General features: G+C 37.1%; 45 pseudogenes; all 45 read right to left on the reverse strand.

Annotated features, from left to right (window-relative positions):
* Positions 1–165: 165 nt before the first annotated feature.
* LOC124333059 lies at positions 166–284 on the reverse strand (annotated as a pseudogene).
* A 413-nt stretch (positions 285–697) lies between these two features.
* LOC124330700 lies at positions 698–816 on the reverse strand (annotated as a pseudogene).
* Positions 817–1,229: 413 nt separating this feature from the next.
* Positions 1,230–1,348, reverse strand: LOC124333708 (annotated as a pseudogene).
* Positions 1,349–1,761: 413 nt separating this feature from the next.
* Positions 1,762–1,880, reverse strand: LOC124333652 (annotated as a pseudogene).
* A 412-nt stretch (positions 1,881–2,292) lies between these two features.
* Positions 2,293–2,411, reverse strand: LOC124333983 (annotated as a pseudogene).
* Positions 2,412–2,824: 413 nt separating this feature from the next.
* On the reverse strand, positions 2,825–2,943 carry LOC124333060 (annotated as a pseudogene).
* Positions 2,944–3,356: 413 nt separating this feature from the next.
* LOC124333061 lies at positions 3,357–3,475 on the reverse strand (annotated as a pseudogene).
* A 412-nt stretch (positions 3,476–3,887) lies between these two features.
* LOC124333062 lies at positions 3,888–4,006 on the reverse strand (annotated as a pseudogene).
* Positions 4,007–4,289: 283 nt separating this feature from the next.
* LOC124333709 lies at positions 4,290–4,408 on the reverse strand (annotated as a pseudogene).
* Positions 4,409–4,821: 413 nt separating this feature from the next.
* LOC124333063 lies at positions 4,822–4,940 on the reverse strand (annotated as a pseudogene).
* Positions 4,941–5,352: 412 nt separating this feature from the next.
* LOC124333984 lies at positions 5,353–5,471 on the reverse strand (annotated as a pseudogene).
* Positions 5,472–5,884: 413 nt separating this feature from the next.
* LOC124333064 lies at positions 5,885–6,003 on the reverse strand (annotated as a pseudogene).
* A 413-nt stretch (positions 6,004–6,416) lies between these two features.
* Positions 6,417–6,535, reverse strand: LOC124333066 (annotated as a pseudogene).
* A 413-nt stretch (positions 6,536–6,948) lies between these two features.
* On the reverse strand, positions 6,949–7,067 carry LOC124333067 (annotated as a pseudogene).
* Positions 7,068–7,479: 412 nt separating this feature from the next.
* LOC124333068 lies at positions 7,480–7,598 on the reverse strand (annotated as a pseudogene).
* Positions 7,599–8,011: 413 nt separating this feature from the next.
* On the reverse strand, positions 8,012–8,130 carry LOC124333069 (annotated as a pseudogene).
* Positions 8,131–8,543: 413 nt separating this feature from the next.
* Positions 8,544–8,662, reverse strand: LOC124333070 (annotated as a pseudogene).
* A 413-nt stretch (positions 8,663–9,075) lies between these two features.
* On the reverse strand, positions 9,076–9,194 carry LOC124333071 (annotated as a pseudogene).
* Positions 9,195–9,607: 413 nt separating this feature from the next.
* LOC124333072 lies at positions 9,608–9,726 on the reverse strand (annotated as a pseudogene).
* A 413-nt stretch (positions 9,727–10,139) lies between these two features.
* On the reverse strand, positions 10,140–10,258 carry LOC124333073 (annotated as a pseudogene).
* A 413-nt stretch (positions 10,259–10,671) lies between these two features.
* On the reverse strand, positions 10,672–10,790 carry LOC124333074 (annotated as a pseudogene).
* Positions 10,791–11,203: 413 nt separating this feature from the next.
* On the reverse strand, positions 11,204–11,322 carry LOC124333075 (annotated as a pseudogene).
* A 413-nt stretch (positions 11,323–11,735) lies between these two features.
* LOC124333710 lies at positions 11,736–11,854 on the reverse strand (annotated as a pseudogene).
* A 413-nt stretch (positions 11,855–12,267) lies between these two features.
* LOC124333077 lies at positions 12,268–12,386 on the reverse strand (annotated as a pseudogene).
* A 413-nt stretch (positions 12,387–12,799) lies between these two features.
* LOC124333078 lies at positions 12,800–12,918 on the reverse strand (annotated as a pseudogene).
* Positions 12,919–13,331: 413 nt separating this feature from the next.
* Positions 13,332–13,450, reverse strand: LOC124333711 (annotated as a pseudogene).
* Positions 13,451–13,863: 413 nt separating this feature from the next.
* On the reverse strand, positions 13,864–13,982 carry LOC124333079 (annotated as a pseudogene).
* A 413-nt stretch (positions 13,983–14,395) lies between these two features.
* On the reverse strand, positions 14,396–14,514 carry LOC124333080 (annotated as a pseudogene).
* Positions 14,515–14,927: 413 nt separating this feature from the next.
* LOC124333712 lies at positions 14,928–15,046 on the reverse strand (annotated as a pseudogene).
* A 413-nt stretch (positions 15,047–15,459) lies between these two features.
* Positions 15,460–15,578, reverse strand: LOC124333081 (annotated as a pseudogene).
* Positions 15,579–15,991: 413 nt separating this feature from the next.
* On the reverse strand, positions 15,992–16,110 carry LOC124333082 (annotated as a pseudogene).
* Positions 16,111–16,523: 413 nt separating this feature from the next.
* LOC124333083 lies at positions 16,524–16,642 on the reverse strand (annotated as a pseudogene).
* A 413-nt stretch (positions 16,643–17,055) lies between these two features.
* LOC124333084 lies at positions 17,056–17,174 on the reverse strand (annotated as a pseudogene).
* Positions 17,175–17,587: 413 nt separating this feature from the next.
* On the reverse strand, positions 17,588–17,706 carry LOC124333085 (annotated as a pseudogene).
* A 413-nt stretch (positions 17,707–18,119) lies between these two features.
* Positions 18,120–18,238, reverse strand: LOC124333086 (annotated as a pseudogene).
* A 413-nt stretch (positions 18,239–18,651) lies between these two features.
* Positions 18,652–18,770, reverse strand: LOC124333088 (annotated as a pseudogene).
* Positions 18,771–19,183: 413 nt separating this feature from the next.
* LOC124333713 lies at positions 19,184–19,302 on the reverse strand (annotated as a pseudogene).
* A 413-nt stretch (positions 19,303–19,715) lies between these two features.
* Positions 19,716–19,834, reverse strand: LOC124333089 (annotated as a pseudogene).
* A 412-nt stretch (positions 19,835–20,246) lies between these two features.
* LOC124333090 lies at positions 20,247–20,365 on the reverse strand (annotated as a pseudogene).
* Positions 20,366–20,778: 413 nt separating this feature from the next.
* LOC124333091 lies at positions 20,779–20,897 on the reverse strand (annotated as a pseudogene).
* A 413-nt stretch (positions 20,898–21,310) lies between these two features.
* Positions 21,311–21,429, reverse strand: LOC124333092 (annotated as a pseudogene).
* A 413-nt stretch (positions 21,430–21,842) lies between these two features.
* LOC124333714 lies at positions 21,843–21,961 on the reverse strand (annotated as a pseudogene).
* Positions 21,962–22,374: 413 nt separating this feature from the next.
* LOC124333093 lies at positions 22,375–22,493 on the reverse strand (annotated as a pseudogene).
* A 413-nt stretch (positions 22,494–22,906) lies between these two features.
* LOC124333094 lies at positions 22,907–23,025 on the reverse strand (annotated as a pseudogene).
* A 413-nt stretch (positions 23,026–23,438) lies between these two features.
* On the reverse strand, positions 23,439–23,557 carry LOC124333095 (annotated as a pseudogene).
* Positions 23,558–23,833: the final 276 nt, after the last annotated feature.

The raw sequence follows: 23,833 nt of genomic DNA on the forward strand, positions 1-23,833 counted from the left end.
ATAAAATTTGACAAAATCTCAATGGAATTGATCCAGAATCATTCTTATAGATGAATTGAACCTATCTCTAAGGCATTGAAATGTTTCATCTACGAAATTGGACTGGTAACCATCGTTATTGAAAAAAAATTTCAAGAAATTTTTTATTGAAAACAAAGTATTCATCGCCAACGACATCCCGTATTCCCAAGCGGTCACCCTTCCAAGTACTAACGGGACTCGACGTAACTTAACTTCTGGGAGCTGACGAGACCAGGTGCGTTCTACGTGATATGGCCGTTGACATTCAAAAATGAAAATTTACCCTCCCAGTCCCAATGGATGAATAGAAAATCACTTCAAAGTGACAGAAATGTTTGTTCATTGAATTTTGACTGGTAACCATCGCGAATAAAAAGCGCGATCAACTTTGAAAATCTCGCAATGAAATTCATCCAGAATCATTCCTATAGATGAATTGAACCTATCCCTATGTCATTGAAATTTTTGATCTACGAATTTGGACTGGTAACCATTGCGATTAAAAAACGCGATAAAATTTGACAAACTCTCAATGGAATTGATCCAGAATCATTCTTATAGATGAATTGAACCTATCTCTAAGGCATTGAAATGTTTCATCTACGAAATTGGACTGGTAACCATCGTGATTGAAAAAAAATGTCAAGAAATTTGTTATTGAAAACAAACTATCCATTGCCAACGACATCCCGTATTCCCAAGCGGTCACCCTTCCAAGTACTAACGGGACTCGACGTAACTTAACTTCTGGGAGCTGACGAGACCAGGTGCGTTCTACGTGATATGGCCGTTGACATTCAAAAATGAAAATTTACCCTCCCAGTCCCAATGGATGAATAGAAAATCACTTCAAAGTGACAGAAATGTTTGTTCATTGAATTTGGACTGGTAACCATCGCAAATAAAAAGCGCGATCAACTTTGAAAAACTCGCAATGAAATTCATCCAGAATCATTCCTATAGATGAATTGAACCTATCCCTATGTCATTGAAATTTTTGATCTACGAATTTGGACTGGTAACCATTGCGATTAAAAAACGCGATAAAATTTGACAAAATCTCAATGGAATTGATCCAGAATCATTCTTATAGATGAATTGAACCTATCTCTAAGGCATTGAAATGTTTCATCTACGAAATTGGACTGGTAACCATCGTTATTGAAAAAAAATTTCAAGAAATTTTTTATTGAAAACAAGCTATTCATCGCCAACGACATCCCGTATTCCCAAGCGGTCACCCTTCCAAGTACTAACGGGACTCGACGTAACTTAACTTCTGGGAGCTGACGAGACCAGGAGCGTTCTACGTGATATGGCCGTTGACATTCAAAAATGAAAATTTACCCTCCCAGTCCCAATGGATGAATAGAAAATCACTTCAAAGTGACAGAAATGTTTGTTCATTGAATTTTGACTGGTAACCATCGCGAATAAAAAGCGCGATCAACTTTGAAAAACTCGCAATGAAATTCATCCAGAATCATTCCTATAGATGAATTGAACCTATCCCTATGTCATTGAAATTTTTGATCTACGAATTTGGACTGGTAACCATTGCGATTAAAAAACGCGATAAAATTTGACAAAATCTCAATGGAATTGATCCAGAATCATTCTTATAGATGAATTGAACCTATCTCTAAGGCATTGAAATGTTTCATCTACGAAATTGGACTGTTAACCATCGTTATTGAAAAAAAATTTCAAGAAATTTTTTATTGAAAACAAACTATTCATCGCCAACGACATCCCGTATTCCCAAGCGGTCACCCTTCCAAGTACTAACGGGACTCGACGTAACTTAACTTCTGGGAGCTGACGAGACCAGGTGCGTTCTACGTGATATGGCCGTTAACATTCAAAAATGAAAATTTACCCTCCCATTCCCAATGGATGAATAGAAAATCACTTCAAAGTGACAGAAATGTTTGTTCATTGAATTTGGACTGGTAACCATCGCGAATAAAAAGCGCGATCAACTTTGAAAAACTCGCAATGAAATTCATCCAGAATCATTCCTATAGATGAATTGAACCTATCCCTATGTCATTGAAATTTTTGATCTACGAATTTGGACTCGTAACCATCACGATTAATAACGCGATAAAATTTGACAAACTCTCAATGGAATTGATCCAGAATCATTCTTATAGATGAATTGAACCTATCTCTAAGGCATTGAAATGTTTCATCTACGAAATTGGACTGGTAACCATCGTGATTGAAAAAAAATGTCAAGAAATTTGTTATTGAAAACAAACTATCCATCGCCAACGACATCCCGTATTCCCAAGCGGTCACCCTTCCAAGTACTAACGGAACTCGACGTAACTTAACTTCTGGGAGCTGACGAGACCAGGTGCGTTCTACGTGATATGGCCGTTGACATTCAAAAATGAAAATTTACCCTCCCAGTCCCAATGGATGAATAGAAAATCACTTCAAAGTGACAGAAATGTTTGTTCATTGAATTTGGACTGGTAACCATCGCAAATAAAAAGCGCGATCAACTTTGAAAAACTCGCAATGAAATTCATCCAGAATCATTCCTATAGATGAATTGAACCTATCCCTATGTCATTGAAATTTTTGATCTACGAATTTGGACTGGTAACCATTGCGATTAAAAAACGCGATAAAATTTGACAAAATCTCAATGGAATTGATCCAGAATCATTCTTATAGATGAATTGAACCTATCTCTAAGGCATTGAAATGTTTCATCTACGAAATTGGACTGGTAACCATCGTTATTGAAAAAAAATTTCAAGAAATTTTTTATTGAAAACAAGCTATTCATCGCCAACGACATCCCGTATTCCCAAGCGGTCACCCTTCCAAGTACTAACGGGACTCGACGTAACTTAACTTCTGGGAGCTGACGAGACCAGGTGCGTTCTACGTGATATGGCCGTTGACATTCAAAAATGAAAATTTACCCTCCCAGTCCCAATGGATGAATAGAAAATCACTTCAAAGTGACAGAAATGTTTGTTCATTGAATTTTGACTGGTAACCATCGCGAATAAAAAGCGCGATCAACTTTGAAAAACTCGCAATGAAATTCATCCAGAATCATTCCTATAGATGAATTGAACCTATCCCTATGTCATTGAAATTTTTGATCTACGAATTTGGACTGGTAACCATCACGATTAAAAAACGCGATAAAATTTGACAAACTCTCAATGGAATTGATCCAGAATCATTCTTATAGATGAATTGAACCTATCTCTAAGGCATTGAAATGTTTCATCTACGAAATTGGACTGGTAACCATCGTTATTGAAAAAAAATTTCAAGAAATTTTTTATTGAAAACAAACTATTCATCGCCAACGACATCCCGTATTCCCAAGCGGTCACCCTTCCAAGTACTAACGGGACTCGACGTAACTTAACTTCTGGGAGCTGACGAGACCAGGTGCGTTCTACGTGATATGGCCGTTGACATTCAAAAATGAAAATTTACCCTCCCATTCCCAATGGATGAATAGAAAATCACTTCAAAGTGACAGAAATGTTTGTTCATTGAATTTGGACTGGTAACCATCGCGAATAAAAAGCGCGATCAACTTTGAAAAACTCGCAATGAAATTCATCCAGAATCATTCCTATAGATGAATTGAACCTATCCCTATGTCATTGAAATTTTTGATCTACGAATTTGGACTCGTAACCATCACGATTAATAACGCGATAAAATTTGACAAACTCTCAATGGAATTGATCCAGAATCATTCTTATAGATGAATTGAACCTATCTCTAAGGCATTGAAATGTTTCATCTACGAAATTGGACTGGTAACCATCGTGATTGAAAAAAAATGTCAAGAAATTTGTTATTGAAAACAAACTATCCATCGCCAACGACATCCCGTATTCCCAAGCGGTCACCCTTCCAAGTACTAACGGGACTCGACGTAACTTAACTTCTGGGAGCTGACGAGACCAGGTGCGTTCTACGTGATATGGCCGTTGACATTCAAAAATGAAAATTTACCCTCCCAGTCCCAATGGATGAATAGAAAATCACTTCAAAGTGACAGAAATGTTTGTTCATTGAATTTTGACTGGTAACCATCGCGAATAAAAAGCGCGATCAACTTTGAAAATCTCGCAATGAAATTCATCCAGAATCATTCTTATAGATGAATTGAACCTATCTCTAAGGCATTGAAATGTTTCATCTACGAAATTGGACTGGTAACCATCGTTATTGAAAAAAAATTTCAAGAAATTTTTTATTGAAAACAAGCTATTCATCGCCAACGACATCCCGTATTCCCAAGCGGTCACCCTTCCAAGTACTAACGGGACTCGACGTAACTTAACTTCTGGGAGCTGACGAGACCAGGAGCGTTCTACGTGATATGGCCGTTGACATTCAAAAATGAAAATTTACCCTCCCAGTCCCAATGGATGAATAGAAAATCACTTCAAAGTGACAGAAATGTTTGTTCATTGAATTTTGACTGGTAACCATCGCGAATAAAAAGCGCGATCAACTTTGAAAAACTCGCAATGAAATTCATCCAGAATCATTCCTATAGATGAATTGAACCTATCCCTATGTCATTGAAATTTTTGATCTACGAATTTGGACTGGTAACCATCACGATTTAAAAACGCGATAAAATTTGACAAACTCTCAATGGAATTGATCCAGAATCATTCTTATAGATGAATTGAACCTATCTCTAAGGCATTGAAATGTTTCATCTACGAAATTGGACTGGTAACCATCGTTATTGAAAAAAAATTTCAAGAAATTTTTTATTGAAAACAAACTATTCATCGCCAACGACATCCCGTATTCCCAAGCGGTCACCCTTCCAAGTACTAACGGGACTCGACGTAACTTAACTTCTGGGAGCTGACGAGACCAGGTGCGTTCTACGTGATATGGCCGTTGACATTCAAAAATGAAAATTTACCCTCCCATTCCCAATGGATGAATAGAAAATCACTTCAAAGTGACAGAAATGTTTGTTCATTGAATTTGGACTGGTAACCATCGCGAATAAAAAGCGCGATCAACTTTGAAAAACTCGCAATGAAATTCATCCAGAATCATTCCTATAGATGAATTGAACCTATCCCTATGTGATTGAAATTTTTGATCTACGAATTTGGACTCGTAACCATCACGATTAATAACGCGATAAAATTTGACAAACTCTCAATGGAATTGATCCAGAATCATTCTTATAGATGAATTGAACCTATCTCTAAGGCATTGAAATGTTTCATCTACGAAATTGGACTGGTAACCATCGTGATTGAAAAAAAATGTCAAGAAATTTGTTATTGAAAACAAACTATCCATCGCCAACGACATCCCGTATTCCCAAGCGGTCACCCTTCCAAGTACTAACGGAACTCGACGTAACTTAACTTCTGGGAGCTGACGAGACCAGGTGCGTTCTACGTGATATGGCCGTTGACATTCAAAAATGAAAATTTACCCTCCCAGTCCCAATGGATGAATAGAAAATCACTTCAAAGTGACAGAAATGTTTGTTCATTGAATTTTGACTGGTAACCATCGCGAATAAAAAGCGCGATCAACTTTGAAAAACTCGCAATGAAATTCATCCAGAATCATTCCTATAGATGAATTGAACCTATCCCTATGTCATTGAAATTTTTGATCTACGAATTTGGACTGGTAACCATCACGATTAAAAAACGCGATAAAATTTGACAAACTCTCAATGGAATTGATCCAGAATCATTCTTATAGATGAATTGAACCTATCTCTAAGGCATTGAAATGTTTCATCTACGAAATTGGACTGGTAACCATCGTTATTGAAAAAAAATTTCAAGAAATTTTTTATTGAAAACAAACTATTCATCGCCAACGACATCCCGTATTCCCAAGCGGTCACCCTTCCAAGTACTAACGGGACTCGACGTAACTTAACTTCTGGGAGCTGACGAGACCAGGTGCGTTCTACGTGATATGGCCGTTGACATTCAAAAATGAAAATTTACCCTCCCAGTCCCAATGGATGAATAGAAAATCACTTCAAAGTGACAGAAATGTTTGTTCATTGAATTTTGACTGGTAACCATCGCGAATAAAAAGCGCGATCAACTTTGAAAAACTCGCAATGAAATTCATCCAGAATCATTCCTATAGATGAATTGAACCTATCCCTATGTCATTGAAATTTTTGATCTACGAATTTGGACTGGTAACCATCACGATTAAAAAACGCGATAAAATTTGACAAACTCTCAATGGAATTGATCCAGAATCATTCTTATAGATGAATTGAACCTATCTCTAAGGCATTGAAATGTTTCATCTACGAAATTGGACTGGTAACCATCGTTATTGAAAAAAAATTTCAAGAAATTTTTTATTGAAAACAAACTATTCATCGCCAACGACATCCCGTATTCCCAAGCGGTCACCCTTCCAAGTACTAACGGGACTCGACGTAACTTAACTTCTGGGAGCTGACGAGACCAGGTGCGTTCTACGTGATATGGCCGTTGACATTCAAAAATGAAAATTTACCCTCCCAGTCCCAATGGATGAATAGAAAATCACTTCAAAGTGACAGAAATGTTTGTTCATTGAATTTTGACTGGTAACCATCGCGAATAAAAAGCGCGATCAACTTTGAAAAACTCGCAATGAAATTCATCCAGAATCATTCCTATAGATGAATTGAACCTATCCCTATGTCATTGAAATTTTTGATCTACGAATTTGGACTGGTAACCATCACGATTAAAAAACGCGATAAAATTTGACAAACTCTCAATGGAATTGATCCAGAATCATTCTTATAGATGAATTGAACCTATCTCTAAGGCATTGAAATGTTTCATCTACGAAATTGGACTGGTAACCATCGTTATTGAAAAAAAATTTCAAGAAATTTTTTATTGAAAACAAACTATTCATCGCCAACGACATCCCGTATTCCCAAGCGGTCACCCTTCCAAGTACTAACGGGACTCGACGTAACTTAACTTCTGGGAGCTGACGAGACCAGGTGCGTTCTACGTGATATGGCCGTTGACATTCAAAAATGAAAATTTACCCTCCCATTCCCAATGGATGAATAGAAAATCACTTCAAAGTGACAGAAATGTTTGTTCATTGAATTTGGACTGGTAACCATCGCGAATAAAAAGCGCGATCAACTTTGAAAAACTCGCAATGAAATTCATCCAGAATCATTCCTATAGATGAATTGAACCTATCCCTATGTCATTGAAATTTTTGATCTACGAATTTGGACTCGTAACCATCACGATTAATAACGCGATAAAATTTGACAAACTCTCAATGGAATTGATCCAGAATCATTCTTATAGATGAATTGAACCTATCTCTAAGGCATTGAAATGTTTCATCTACGAAATTGGACTGGTAACCATCGTGATTGAAAAAAAATGTCAAGAAATTTGTTATTGAAAACAAACTATCCATCGCCAACGACATCCCGTATTCCCAAGCGGTCACCCTTCCAAGTACTAACGGGACTCGACGTAACTTAACTTCTGGGAGCTGACGAGACCAGGTGCGTTCTACGTGATATGGCCGTTGACATTCAAAAATGAAAATTTACCCTCCCAGTCCCAATGGATGAATAGAAAATCACTTCAAAGTGACAGAAATGTTTGTTCATTGAATTTTGACTGGTAACCATCGCGAATAAAAAGCGCGATCAACTTTGAAAATCTCGCAATGAAATTCATCCAGAATCATTCCTATAGATGAATTGAACCTATCCCTATGTCATTGAAATTTTTGATCTACGAATTTGGACTGGTAACCATTGCGATTAAAAAACGCGATAAAATTTGACAAACTCTCAATGGAATTGATCCAGAATCATTCTTATAGATGAATTGAACCTATCTCTAAGGCATTGAAATGTTTCATCTACGAAATTGGACTGGTAACCATCGTGATTGAAAAAAAATGTCAAGAAATTTGTTATTGAAAACAAACTATCCATCGCCAACGACATCCCGTATTCCCAAGCGGTCACCCTTCCAAGTACTAACGGGACTCGACGTAACTTAACTTCTGGGAGCTGACGAGACCAGGTGCGTTCTACGTGATATGGCCGTTGACATTCAAAAATGAAAATTTACCCTCCCAGTCCCAATGGATGAATAGAAAATCACTTCAAAGTGACAGAAATGTTTGTTCATTGAATTTGGACTGGTAACCATCGCAAATAAAAAGCGCGATCAACTTTGAAAAACTCGCAATGAAATTCATCCAGAATCATTCCTATAGATGAATTGAACCTATCCCTATGTCATTGAAATTTTTGATCTACGAATTTGGACTGGTAACCATTGCGATTAAAAAACGCGATAAAATTTGACAAAATCTCAATGGAATTGATCCAGAATCATTCTTATAGATGAATTGAACCTATCTCTAAGGCATTGAAATGTTTCATCTACGAAATTGGACTGGTAACCATCGTTATTGAAAAAAAATTTCAAGAAATTTTTTATTGAAAACAAACTATTCATCGCCAACGACATCCCGTATTCCCAAGCGGTCACCCTTCCAAGTACTAACGGGACTCGACGTAACTTAACTTCTGGGAGCTGACGAGACCAGGTGCGTTCTACGTGATATGGCCGTTGACATTCAAAAATGAAAATTTACCCTCCCAGTCCCAATGGATGAATAGAAAATCACTTCAAAGTGACAGAAATGTTTGTTCATTGAATTTTGACTGGTAACCATCGCGAATAAAAAGCGCGATCAACTTTGAAAATCTCGCAATGAAATTCATCCAGAATCATTCCTATAGATGAATTGAACCTATCCCTATGTCATTGAAATTTTTGATCTACGAATTTGGACTGGTAACCATTGCGATTAAAAAACGCGATAAAATTTGACAAACTCTCAATGGAATTGATCCAGAATCATTCTTATAGATGAATTGAACCTATCTCTAAGGCATTGAAATGTTTCATCTACGAAATTGGACTGGTAACCATCGTGATTGAAAAAAAATGTCAAGAAATTTGTTATTGAAAACAAACTATCCATCGCCAACGACATCCCGTATTCCCAAGCGGTCACCCTTCCAAGTACTAACGGGACTCGACGTAACTTAACTTCTGGGAGCTGACGAGACCAGGTGCGTTCTACGTGATATGGCCGTTGACATTCAAAAATGAAAATTTACCCTCCCAGTCCCAATGGATGAATAGAAAATCACTTCAAAGTGACAGAAATGTTTGTTCATTGAATTTTGACTGGTAACCATCGCGAATAAAAAGCGCGATCAACTTTGAAAATCTCGCAATGAAATTCATCCAGAATCATTCCTATAGATGAATTGAACCTATCCCTATGTCATTGAAATTTTTGATCTACGAATTTGGACTGGTAACCATTGCGATTAAAAAACGCGATAAAATTTGACAAACTCTCAATGGAATTGATCCAGAATCATTCTTATAGATGAATTGAACCTATCTCTAAGGCATTGAAATGTTTCATCTACGAAATTGGACTGGTAACCATCGTGATTGAAAAAAAATGTCAAGAAATTTGTTATTGAAAACAAACTATCCATCGCCAACGACATCCCGTATTCCCAAGCGGTCACCCTTCCAAGTACTAACGGGACTCGACGTAACTTAACTTCTGGGAGCTGACGAGACCAGGTGCGTTCTACGTGATATGGCCGTTGACATTCAAAAATGAAAATTTACCCTCCCAGTCCCAATGGATGAATAGAAAATCACTTCAAAGTGACAGAAATGTTTGTTCATTGAATTTTGACTGGTAACCATCGCGAATAAAAAGCGCGATCAACTTTGAAAATCTCGCAATGAAATTCATCCAGAATCATTCCTATAGATGAATTGAACCTATCCCTATGTCATTGAAATTTTTGATCTACGAATTTGGACTGGTAACCATTGCGATTAAAAAACGCGATAAAATTTGACAAACTCTCAATGGAATTGATCCAGAATCATTCTTATAGATGAATTGAACCTATCTCTAAGGCATTGAAATGTTTCATCTACGAAATTGGACTGGTAACCATCGTGATTGAAAAAAAATGTCAAGAAATTTGTTATTGAAAACAAACTATCCATCGCCAACGACATCCCGTATTCCCAAGCGGTCACCCTTCCAAGTACTAACGGGACTCGACGTAACTTAACTTCTGGGAGCTGACGAGACCAGGTGCGTTCTACGTGATATGGCCGTTGACATTCAAAAATGAAAATTTACCCTCCCAGTCCCAATGGATGAATAGAAAATCACTTCAAAGTGACAGAAATGTTTGTTCATTGAATTTGGACTGGTAACCATCGCAAATAAAAAGCGCGATCAACTTTGAAAAACTCGCAATGAAATTCATCCAGAATCATTCCTATAGATGAATTGAACCTATCCCTATGTCATTGAAATTTTTGATCTACGAATTTGGACTGGTAACCATTGCGATTAAAAAACGCGATAAAATTTGACAAAATCTCAATGGAATTGATCCAGAATCATTCTTATAGATGAATTGAACCTATCTCTAAGGCATTGAAATGTTTCATCTACGAAATTGGACTGGTAACCATCGTTATTGAAAAAAAATTTCAAGAAATTTTTTATTGAAAACAAACTATTCATCGCCAACGACATCCCGTATTCCCAAGCGGTCACCCTTCCAAGTACTAACGGGACTCGACGTAACTTAACTTCTGGGAGCTGACGAGACCAGGTGCGTTCTACGTGATATGGCCGTTGACATTCAAAAATGAAAATTTACCCTCCCAGTCCCAATGGATGAATAGAAAATCACTTCAAAGTGACAGAAATGTTTGTTCATTGAATTTTGACTGGTAACCATCGCGAATAAAAAGCGCGATCAACTTTGAAAATCTCGCAATGAAATTCATCCAGAATCATTCCTATAGATGAATTGAACCTATCCCTATGTCATTGAAATTTTTGATCTACGAATTTGGACTGGTAACCATTGCGATTAAAAAACGCGATAAAATTTGACAAACTCTCAATGGAATTGATCCAGAATCATTCTTATAGATGAATTGAACCTATCTCTAAGGCATTGAAATGTTTCATCTACGAAATTGGACTGGTAACCATCGTGATTGAAAAAAAATGTCAAGAAATTTGTTATTGAAAACAAACTATCCATCGCCAACGACATCCCGTATTCCCAAGCGGTCACCCTTCCAAGTACTAACGGGACTCGACGTAACTTAACTTCTGGGAGCTGACGAGACCAGGTGCGTTCTACGTGATATGGCCGTTGACATTCAAAAATGAAAATTTACCCTCCCAGTCCCAATGGATGAATAGAAAATCACTTCAAAATGACAGAAATGTTTGTTCATTGAATTTGGACTGGTAACCATCGCAAATAAAAAGCGCGATCAACTTTGAAAAACTCGCAATGAAATTCATCCAGAATCATTCCTATAGATGAATTGAACCTATCCCTATGTCATTGAAATTTTTGATCTACGAATTTGGACTGGTAACCATTGCGATTAAAAAACGCGATAAAATTTGACAAAATCTCAATGGAATTGATCCAGAATCATTCTTATAGATGAATTGAACCTATCTCTAAGGCATTGAAATGTTTCATCTACGAAATTGGACTGGTAACCATCGTTATTGAAAAAAAATTTCAAGAAATTTTTTATTGAAAACAAGCTATTCATCGCCAACGACATCCCGTATTCCCAAGCGGTCACCCTTCCAAGTACTAACGGGACTCGACGTAACTTAACTTCTGGGAGCTGACGAGACCAGGAGCGTTCTACGTGATATGGCCGTTGACATTCAAAAATGAAAATTTACCCTCCCAGTCCCAATGGATGAATAGAAAATCACTTCAAAGTGACAGAAATGTTTGTTCATTGAATTTTGACTGGTAACCATCGCGAATAAAAAGCGCGATCAACTTTGAAAAACTCGCAATGAAATTCATCCAGAATCATTCCTATAGATGAATTGAACCTATCCCTATGTCATTGAAATTTTTGATCTACGAATTTGGACTGGTAACCATTGCGATTAAAAAACGCGATAAAATTTGACAAACTCTCAATGGAATTGATCCAGAATCATTCTTATAGATGAATTGAACCTATCTCTAAGGCATTGAAATGTTTCATCTACGAAATTGGACTGGTAACCATCGTGATTGAAAAAAAATGTCAAGAAATTTGTTATTGAAAACAAACTATCCATCGCCAACGACATCCCGTATTCCCAAGCGGTCACCCTTCCAAGTACTAACGGGACTCGACGTAACTTAACTTCTGGGAGCTGACGAGACCAGGTGCGTTCTACGTGATATGGCCGTTGACATTCAAAAATGAAAATTTACCCTCCCAGTCCCAATGGATGAATAGAAAATCACTTCAAAGTGACAGAAATGTTTGTTCATTGAATTTGGACTGGTAACCATCGCAAATAAAAAGCGCGATCAACTTTGAAAAACTCGCAATGAAATTCATCCAGAATCATTCCTATAGATGAATTGAACCTATCCCTATGTCATTGAAATTTTTGATCTACGAATTTGGACTGGTAACCATTGCGATTAAAAAACGCGATAAAATTTGACAAACTCTCAATGGAATTGATCCAGAATCATTCTTATAGATGAATTGAACCTATCTCTAAGGCATTGAAATGTTTCATCTACGAAATTGGACTGGTAACCATCGTGATTGAAAAAAAATGTCAAGAAATTTGTTATTGAAAACAAACTATCCATCGCCAACGACATCCCGTATTCCCAAGCGGTCACCCTTCCAAGTACTAACGGGACTCGACGTAACTTAACTTCTGGGAGCTGACGAGACCAGGTGCGTTCTACGTGATATGGCCGTTGACATTCAAAAATGAAAATTTACCCTCCCAGTCCCAATGGATGAATAGAAAATCACTTCAAAGTGACAGAAATGTTTGTTCATTGAATTTGGACTGGTAACCATCGCAAATAAAAAGCGCGATCAACTTTGAAAAACTCGCAATGAAATTCATCCAGAATCATTCCTATAGATGAATTGAACCTATCCCTATGTCATTGAAATTTTTGATCTACGAATTTGGACTGGTAACCATTGCGATTAAAAAACGCGATAAAATTTGACAAAATCTCAATGGAATTGATCCAGAATCATTCTTATAGATGAATTGAACCTATCTCTAAGGCATTGAAATGTTTCATCTACGAAATTGGACTGGTAACCATCGTTATTGAAAAAAAATTTCAAGAAATTTTTTATTGAAAACAAGCTATTCATCGCCAACGACATCCCGTATTCCCAAGCGGTCACCCTTCCAAGTACTAACGGGACTCGACGTAACTTAACTTCTGGGAGCTGACGAGACCAGGAGCGTTCTACGTGATATGGCCGTTGACATTCAAAAATGAAAATTTACCCTCCCAGTCCCAATGGATGAATAGAAAATCACTTCAAAGTGACAGAAATGTTTGTTCATTGAATTTTGACTGGTAACCATCGCGAATAAAAAGCGCGATCAACTTTGAAAAACTCGCAATGAAATTCATCCAGAATCATTCCTATAGATGAATTGAACCTATCCCTATGTCATTGAAATTTTTGATCTACGAATTTGGACTGGTAACCATTGCGATTAAAAAACGCGATAAAATTTGACAAAATCTCAATGGAATTGATCCAGAATCATTCTTATAGATGAATTGAACCTATCTCTAAGGCATTGAAATGTTTCATCTACGAAATTGGACTGGTAACCATCGTTATTGAAAAAAAATTTCAAGAAATTTTTTATTGAAAACAAACTATTCATCGCCAACGACATCCCGTATTCCCAAGCGGTCACCCTTCCAAGTACTAACGGGACTCGACGTAACTTAACTTCTGGGAGCTGACGAGACCAGGTGCGTTCTACGTGATATGGCCGTTGACATTCAAAAATGAAAATTTACCCTCCCAGTCCCAATGGATGAATAGAAAATCACTTCAAAGTGACAGAAATGTTTGTTCATTGAATTTTGACTGGTAACCATCGCGAATAAAAAGCGCGATCAACTTTGAAAATCTCGCAATGAAATTCATCCAGAATCATTCCTATAGATGAATTGAACCTATCCCTATGTCATTGAAATTTTTGATCTACGAATTTGGACTGGTAACCATTGCGATTAAAAAACGCGATAAAATTTGACAAACTCTCAATGGAATTGATCCAGAATCATTCTTATAGATGAATTGAACCTATCTCTAAGGCATTGAAATGTTTCATCTACGAAATTGGACTGGTAACCATCGTGATTGAAAAAAAATGTCAAGAAATTTGTTATTGAAAACAAACTATCCATCGCCAACGACATCCCGTATTCCCAAGCGGTCACCCTTCCAAGTACTAACGGGACTCGACGTAACTTAACTTCTGGGAGCTGACGAGACCAGGTGCGTTCTACGTGATATGGCCGTTGACATTCAAAAATGAAAATTTACCCTCCCAGTCCCAATGGATGAATAGAAAATCACTTCAAAGTGACAGAAATGTTTGTTCATTGAATTTTGACTGGTAACCATCGCGAATAAAAAGCGCGATCAACTTTGAAAAACTCGCAATGAAATTCATCCAGAATCATTCCTATAGATGAATTGAACCTATCCCTATGTCATTGAAATTTTTGATCTACGAATTTGGACTGGTAACCATTGCGATTAAAAAACGCGATAAAATTTGACAAAATCTCAATGGAATTGATCCAGAATCATTCTTATAGATGAATTGAACCTATCTCTAAGGCATTGAAATGTTTCATCTACGAAATTGGACTGGTAACCATCGTTATTGAAAAAAAATTTCAAGAAATTTTTTATTGAAAACAAGCTATTCATCGCCAACGACATCCCGTATTCCCAAGCGGTCACCCTTCCAAGTACTAACGGGACTCGACGTAACTTAACTTCTGGGAGCTGACGAGACCAGGAGCGTTCTACGTGATATGGCCGTTGACATTCAAAAATGAAAATTTACCCTCCCAGTCCCAATGGATGAATAGAAAATCACTTCAAAGTGACAGAAATGTTTGTTCATTGAATTTTGACTGGTAACCATCGCGAATAAAAAGCGCGATCAACTTTGAAAAACTCGCAATGAAATTCATCCAGAATCATTCCTATAGATGAATTGAACCTATCCCTATGTCATTGAAATTTTTGATCTACGAATTTGGACTGGTAACCATTGCGATTAAAAAACGCGATAAAATTTGACAAACTCTCAATGGAATTGATCCAGAATCATTCTTATAGATGAATTGAACCTATCTCTAAGGCATTGAAATGTTTCATCTACGAAATTGGACTGGTAACCATCGTGATTGAAAAAAAATGTCAAGAAATTTGTTATTGAAAACAAACTATCCATCGCCAACGACATCCCGTATTCCCAAGCGGTCACCCTTCCAAGTACTAACGGGACTCGACGTAACTTAACTTCTGGGAGCTGACGAGACCAGGTGCGTTCTACGTGATATGGCCGTTGACATTCAAAAATGAAAATTTACCCTCCCAGTCCCAATGGATGAATAGAAAATCACTTCAAAGTGACAGAAATGTTTGTTCATTGAATTTTGACTGGTAACCATCGCGAATAAAAAGCGCGATCAACTTTGAAAATCTCGCAATGAAATTCATCCAGAATCATTCCTATAGATGAATTAAACCTATCCCTATGTCATTGAAATTTTTGATCTACGAATTTGGACTGGTAACCATTGCGATTAAAAAACGCGATAAAATTTGACAAACTCTCAATGGAATTGATCCAGAATCATTCTTATAGATGAATTGAACCTATCTCTAAGGCATTGAAATGTTTCATCTACGAAATTGGACTGGTAACCATCGTGATTGAAAAAAAATGTCAAGAAATTTGTTATTGAAAACAAACTATCCATCGCCAACGACATCCCGTATTCCCAAGCGGTCACCCTTCCAAGTACTAACGGGACTCGACGTAACTTAACTTCTGGGAGCTGACGAGACCAGGTGCGTTCTACGTGATATGGCCGTTGACATTCAAAAATGAAAATTTACCCTCCCAGTCCCAATGGATGAATAGAAAATCACTTCAAAGTGACAGAAATGTTTGTTCATTGAATTTTGACTGGTAACCATCGCGAATAAAAAGCGCGATCAACTTTGAAAATCTCGCAATGAAATTCATCCAGAATCATTCCTATAGATGAATTAAACCTATCCCTATGTCATTGAAATTTTTGATCTACGAATTTGGACTGGTAACCATTGCGATTAAAAAACGCGATAAAATTTGACAAACTCTCAATGGAATTGATCCAGAATCATTCTTATAGATGAATTGAACCTATCTCTAAGGCATTGAAATGTTTCATCTACGAAATTGGACTGGTAACCATCGTGATTGAAAAAAAATGTCAAGAAATTTGTTATTGAAAACAAACTATCCATCGCCAACGACATCCCGTATTCCCAAGCGGTCACCCTTCCAAGTACTAACGGGACTCGACGTAACTTAACTTCTGGGAGCTGACGAGACCAGGTGCGTTCTACGTGATATGGCCGTTGACATTCAAAAATGAAAATTTACCCTCCCAGTCCCAATGGATGAATAGAAAATCACTTCAAAGTGACAGAAATGTTTGTTCATTGAATTTGGACTGGTAACCATCGCAAATAAAAAGCGCGATCAACTTTGAAAAACTCGCAATGAAATTCATCCAGAATCATTCCTATAGATGAATTGAACCTATCCCTATGTCATTGAAATTTTTGATCTACGAATTTGGACTGGTAACCATCACGATTAAAAAACGCGATAAAATTTGACAAACTCTCAATGGAATTGATCCAGAATCATTCTTATAGATGAATTGAACCTATCTCTAAGGCATTGAAATGTTTCATCTACGAAATTGGACTGGTAACCATCGTTATTGAAAAAAAATTTCAAGAAATTTTTTATTGAAAACAAACTATTCATCGCCAACGACATCCCGTATTCCCAAGCGGTCACCCTTCCAAGTACTAACGGGACTCGACGTAACTTAACTTCTGGGAGCTGACGAGACCAGGTGCGTTCTACGTGATATGGCCGTTGACATTCAAAAATGAAAATTTACCCTCCCAGTCCCAATGGATGAATAGAAAATCACTTCAAAGTGACAGAAATGTTTGTTCATTGAATTTTGACTGGTAACCATCGCGAATAAAAAGCGCGATCAACTTTGAAAATCTCGCAATGAAATTCATCCAGAATCATTCCTATAGATGAATTGAACCTATCCCTATGTCATTGAAATTTTTGATCTACGAATTTGGACTGGTAACCATTGCGATTAAAAAACGCGATAAAATTTGACAAACTCTCAATGGAATTGATCCAGAATCATTCTTATAGATGAATTGAACCTATCTCTAAGGCATTGAAATGTTTCATCTACGAAATTGGACTGGTAACCATCGTGATTGAAAAAAAATGTCAAGAAATTTGTTATTGAAAACAAACTATCCATCGCCAACGACATCCCGTATTCCCAAGCGGTCACCCTTCCAAGTACTAACGGGACTCGACGTAACTTAACTTCTGGGAGCTGACGAGACCAGGTGCGTTCTACGTGATATGGCCGTTGACATTCAAAAATGAAAATTTACCCTCCCAGTCCCAATGGATGAATAGAAAATCACTTCAAAGTGACAGAAATGTTTGTTCATTGAATTTGGACTGGTAACCATCGCAAATAAAAAGCGCGATCAACTTTGAAAAACTCGCAATGAAATTCATCCAGAATCATTCCTATAGATGAATTGAACCTATCCCTATGTCATTGAAATTTTTGATCTACGAATTTGGACTGGTAACCATTGCGATTAAAAAACGCGATAAAATTTGACAAAATCTCAATGGAATTGATCCAGAATCATTCTTATAGATGAATTGAACCCATCTCTAAGGCATTGAAATGTTTCATCTACGAAATTGGACTGGTAACCATCGTTATTGAAAAAAAATTTCAAGAAATTTTTTATTGAAAACAAACTATTCATCGCCAACGACATCCCGTATTCCCAAGCGGTCACCCTTCCAAGTACTAACGGGACTCGACGTAACTTAACTTCTGGGAGCTGACGAGACCAGGTGCGTTCTACGTGATATGGCCGTTGACATTCAAAAATGAAAATTTACCCTCCCAGTCCCAATGGATGAATAGAAAATCACTTCAAAGTGACAGAAATGTTTGTTCATTGAATTTTGACTGGTAACCATCGCGAATAAAAAGCGCGATCAACTTTGAAAATCTCGCAATGAAATTCATCCAGAATCATTCCTATAGATGAATTGAACCTATCCCTATGTCATTGAAATTTTTGATCTACGAATTTGGACTGGTAACCATTGCGATTAAAAAACGCGATAAAATTTGACAAACTCTCAATGGAATTGATCCAGAATCATTCTTATAGATGAATTGAACCTATCTCTAAGGCATTGAAATGTTTCATCTACGAAATTGGACTGGTAACCATCGTGATTGAAAAAAAATGTCAAGAAATTTGTTATTGAAAACAAACTATCCATCGCCAACGACATCCCGTATTCCCAAGCGGTCACCCTTCCAAGTACTAACGGGACTCGACGTAACTTAACTTCTGGGAGCTGACGAGACCAGGTGCGTTCTACGTGATATGGCCGTTGACATTCAAAAATGAAAATTTACCCTCCCAGTCCCAATGGATGAATAGAAAATCACTTCAAAGTGACAGAAATGTTTGTTCATTGAATTTGGACTGGTAACCATCGCAAATAAAAAGCGCGATCAACTTTGAAAAACTCGCAATGAAATTCATCCAGAATCATTCCTATAGATGAATTGAACCTATCCCTATGTCATTGAAATTTTTGATCTACGAATTTGGACTGGTAACCATTGCGATTAAAAAACGCGATAAAATTTGACAAAATCTCAATGGAATTGATCCAGAATCATTCTTATAGATGAATTGAACCTATCTCTAAGGCATTGAAATGTTTCATCTACGAAATTGGACTGGTAACCATCGTTATTGAAAAAAAATTTCAAGAAATTTTTTATTGAAAACAAGCTATTCATCGCCAACGACATCCCGTATTCCCAAGCGGTCACCCTTCCAAGTACTAACGGGACTCGACGTAACTTAACTTCTGGGAGCTGACGAGACCAGGAGCGTTCTACGTGATATGGCCGTTGACATTCAAAAATGAAAATTTACCCTCCCAGTCCCAATGGATGAATAGAAAATCACTTCAAAGTGACAGAAATGTTTGTTCATTGAATTTTGACTGGTAACCATCGCGAATAAAAAGCGCGATCAACTTTGAAAAACTCGCAATGAAATTCATCCAGAATCATTCCTATAGATGAATTGAACCTATCCCTATGTCATTGAAATTTTTGATCTACGAATTTGGACTGGTAACCATCACGATTAAAAAACGCGATAAAATTTGACAAACTCTCAATGGAATTGATCCAGAATCATTCTTATAGATGAATTGAACCTATCTCTAAGGCATTGAAATGTTTCATCTACGAAATTGGACTGGTAACCATCGTTATTGAAAAAAAATTTCAAGAAATTTTTTATTGAAAACAAACTATTCATCGCCAACGACATCCCGTATTCCCAAGCGGTCACCCTTCCAAGTACTAACGGGACTCGACGTAACTTAACTTCTGGGAGCTGACGAGACCAGGTGCGTTCTACGTGATATGGCCGTTGACATTCAAAATGAAAATTTACCCTCCCAGTCCCAATGGATGAATAGAAAATCACTTCAAAGTGACAGAAATGTTTGTTCATTGAATTTTGACTGGTAACCATCGCGAATAAAAAGCGCGATCAACTTTGAAAATCTCGCAATGAAATTCATCCAGAATCATTCCTATAGATGAATTAAACCTATCCCTATGTCATTGAAATTTTTGATCTACGAATTTGGACTGGTAACCATTGCGATTAAAAAACGCGATAAAATTTGACAAACTCTCAATGGAATTGATCCAGAATCATTCTTATAGATGAATTGAACCTATCTCTAAGGCATTGAAATGTTTCATCTACGAAATTGGACTGGTAACCATCGTTATTGAATAAAAATTTCAAGAAATTTTTTATTGAAAACAAACTATTCATCGCCAACGACATCCCGTATTCCCAAGCGGTCACCCTTCCAAGTACTAACGGGACTCGACGTAACTTAACTTCTGGGAGCTGACGAGACCAGGTGCGTTCTACGTGATATGGCCGTTGACATTCAAAAATGAAAATTTACCCTCCCAGTCCCAATGGATGAATAGAAAATCACTTCAAAGTGACAGAAATGTTTGTTCATTGAATTTTGACTGGTAACCATCGCGAATAAAAAGCGCGATCAACTTTGAAAAACTCGCAATGAAATTCATCCAGAATCATTCCTATAGATGAATTGAACCTATCCCTATGTCATTGAAATTTTTGATCTACGAATTTGGACTGGTAACCATTGCGATTAAAAAACGCGATAAAATTTGACAAAATCTCAATGGAATTGATCCAGAATCATTCTTATAGATGAATTGAACCTATCTCTAAGGCATTGAAATGTTTCATCTACGAAATTGGACTGGTAACCATCGTTATTGAAAAAAAATTTCAAGAAATTTTTTATTGAAAACAAACTATTCATCGCCAACGACATCCCGTATTCCCAAGCGGTCACCCTTCCAAGTACTAACGGGACTCGACGTAACTTAACTTCTGGGAGCTGACGAGACCAGGTGCGTTCTACGTGATATGGCCGTTGACATTCAAAAATGAAAATTTACCCTCCCAGTCCCAATGGATGAATAGAAAATCACTTCAAAGTGACAGAAATGTTTGTTCATTGAATTTTGACTGGTAACCATCGCGAATAAAAAGCGCGATCAACTTTGAAAATCTCGCAATGAAATTCATCCAGAATCATTCCTATAGATGAATTGAACCTATCCCTATGTCATTGAAATTTTTGATCTACGAATTTGGACTGGTAACCATTGCGATTAAAAAACGCGATAAAATTTGACAAACTCTCAATGGAATTGATCCAGAATCATTCTTATAGATGAATTGAACCTATCTCTAAGGCATTGAAATGTTTCATCTACGAAATTGGACTGGTAACCATCGTGATTGAAAAAAAATGTCAAGAAATTTGTTATTGAAAACAAACTATCCATCGCCAACGACATCCCGTATTCCCAAGCGGTCACCCTTCCAAGTACTAACGGGACTCGACGTAACTTAACTTCTGGGAGCTGACGAGACCAGGTGCGTTCTACGTGATATGGCCGTTGACATTCAAAAATGAAAATTTACCCTCCCAGTCCCAATGGATGAATAGAAAATCACTTCAAAGTGACAGAAATGTTTGTTCATTGAATTTTGACTGGTAACCATCGCGAATAAAAAGCGCGATCAACTTTGAAAAACTCGCAATGAAATTCATCCAGAATCATTCCTATAGATGAATTGAACCTATCCCTATGTCATTGAAATTTTTGATCTACGAATTTGGACTGGTAACCATTGCGATTAAAAAACGCGATAAAATTTGACAAAATCTCAATGGAATTGATCCAGAATCATTCTTATAGATGAATTGAACCTATCTCTAAGGCATTGAAATGTTTCATCTACGAAATTGGACTGGTAACCATCGTTATTGAAAAAAAATTTCAAGAAATTTTTTATTGAAAACAAGCTATTCATCGCCAACGACATCCCGTATTCCCAAGCGGTCACCCTTCCAAGTACTAACGGGACTCGACGTAACTTAACTTCTGGGAGCTGACGAGACCAGGAGCGTTCTACGTGATATGGCCGTTGACATTCAAAAATGAAAATTTACCCTCCCAGTCCCAATGGATGAATAGAAAATCACTTCAAAGTGACAGAAATGTTTGTTCATTGAATTTTGACTGGTAACCATCGCGAATAAAAAGCGCGATCAACTTTGAAAAACTCGCAATGAAATTCATCCAGAATCATTCCTATAGATGAATTGAACCTATCCCTATGTCATTGAAATTTTTGATCTACGAATTTGGACTGGTAACCATTGCGATTAAAAAACGCGATAAAATTTGACAAACTCTCAATGGAATTGATCCAGAATCATTCTTATAGATGAATTGAACCTATCTCTAAGGCATTGAAATGTTTCATCTACGAAATTGGACTGGTAACCATCGTGATTGAAAAAAAATGTCAAGAAATTTGTTATTGAAAACAAACTATCCATCGCCAACGACATCCCGTATTCCCAAGCGGTCACCCTTCCAAGTACTAACGGGACTCGACGTAACTTAACTTCTGGGAGCTGACGAGACCAGGTGCGTTCTACGTGATATGGCCGTTGACATTCAAAAATGAAAATTTACCCTCCCAGTCCCAATGGATGAATAGAAAATCACTTCAAAGTGACAGAAATGTTTGTTCATTGAATTTTGACTGGTAACCATCGCGAATAAAAAGCGCGATCAACTTTGAAAATCTCGCAATGAAATTCATCCAGAATCATTCCTATAGATGAATTAAACCTATCCCTATGTCATTGAAATTTTTGATCTACGAATTTGGACTGGTAACCATTGCGATTAAAAAACGCGATAAAATTTGACAAACTCTCAATGGAATTGATCCAGAATCATTCTTATAGATGAATTGAACCTATCTCTAAGGCATTGAAATGTTTCATCTACGAAATTGGACTGGTAACCATCGTGATTGAAAAAAAATGTCAAGAAATTTGTTATTGAAAACAAACTATCCATCGCCAACGACATCCCGTATTCCCAAGCGGTCACCCTTCCAAGTACTAACGGGACTCGACGTAACTTAACTTCTGGGAGCTGACGAGACCAGGTGCGTTCTACGTGATATGGCCGTTGACATTCAAAAATGAAAATTTACCCTCCCAGTCCCAATGGATGAATAGAAAATCACTTCAAAGTGACAGAAATGTTTGTTCATTGAATTTGGACTGGTAACCATCGCAAATAAAAAGCGCGATCAACTTTGAAAAACTCGCAATGAAATTCATCCAGAATCATTCCTATAGATGAATTGAACCTATCCCTATGTCATTGAAATTTTTGATCTACGAATTTGGACTGGTAACCATCACGATTAAAAAACGCGATAAAATTTGACAAACTCTCAATGGAATTGATCCAGAATCATTCTTATAGATGAATTGAACCTATCTCTAAGGCATTGAAATGTTTCATCTACGAAATTGGACTGGTAACCATCGTTATTGAAAAAAAATTTCAAGAAATTTTTTATTGAAAACAAACTATTCATCGCCAACGACATCCCGTATTCCCAAGCGGTCACCCTTCCAAGTACTAACGGGACTCGACGTAACTTAACTTCTGGGAGCTGACGAGACCAGGTGCGTTCTACGTGATATGGCCGTTGACATTCAAAAATGAAAATTTACCCTCCCAGTCCCAATGGATGAATAGAAAATCACTTCAAAGTGACAGAAATGTTTGTTCATTGAATTTTGACTGGTAACCATCGCGAATAAAAAGCGCGATCAACTTTGAAAATCTCGCAATGAAATTCATCCAGAATCATTCCTATAGATGAATTGAACCTATCCCTATGTCATTGAAATTTTTGATCTACGAATTTGGACTGGTAACCATTGCGATTAAAAAACGCGATAAAATTTGACAAACTCTCAATGGAAT

This window comes from Daphnia pulicaria, chromosome 3, assembly GCF_021234035.1.
Source record: "Daphnia pulicaria isolate SC F1-1A chromosome 3, SC_F0-13Bv2, whole genome shotgun sequence".
Taxonomy (NCBI): domain Eukaryota; kingdom Metazoa; phylum Arthropoda; class Branchiopoda; order Diplostraca; family Daphniidae; genus Daphnia; species Daphnia pulicaria.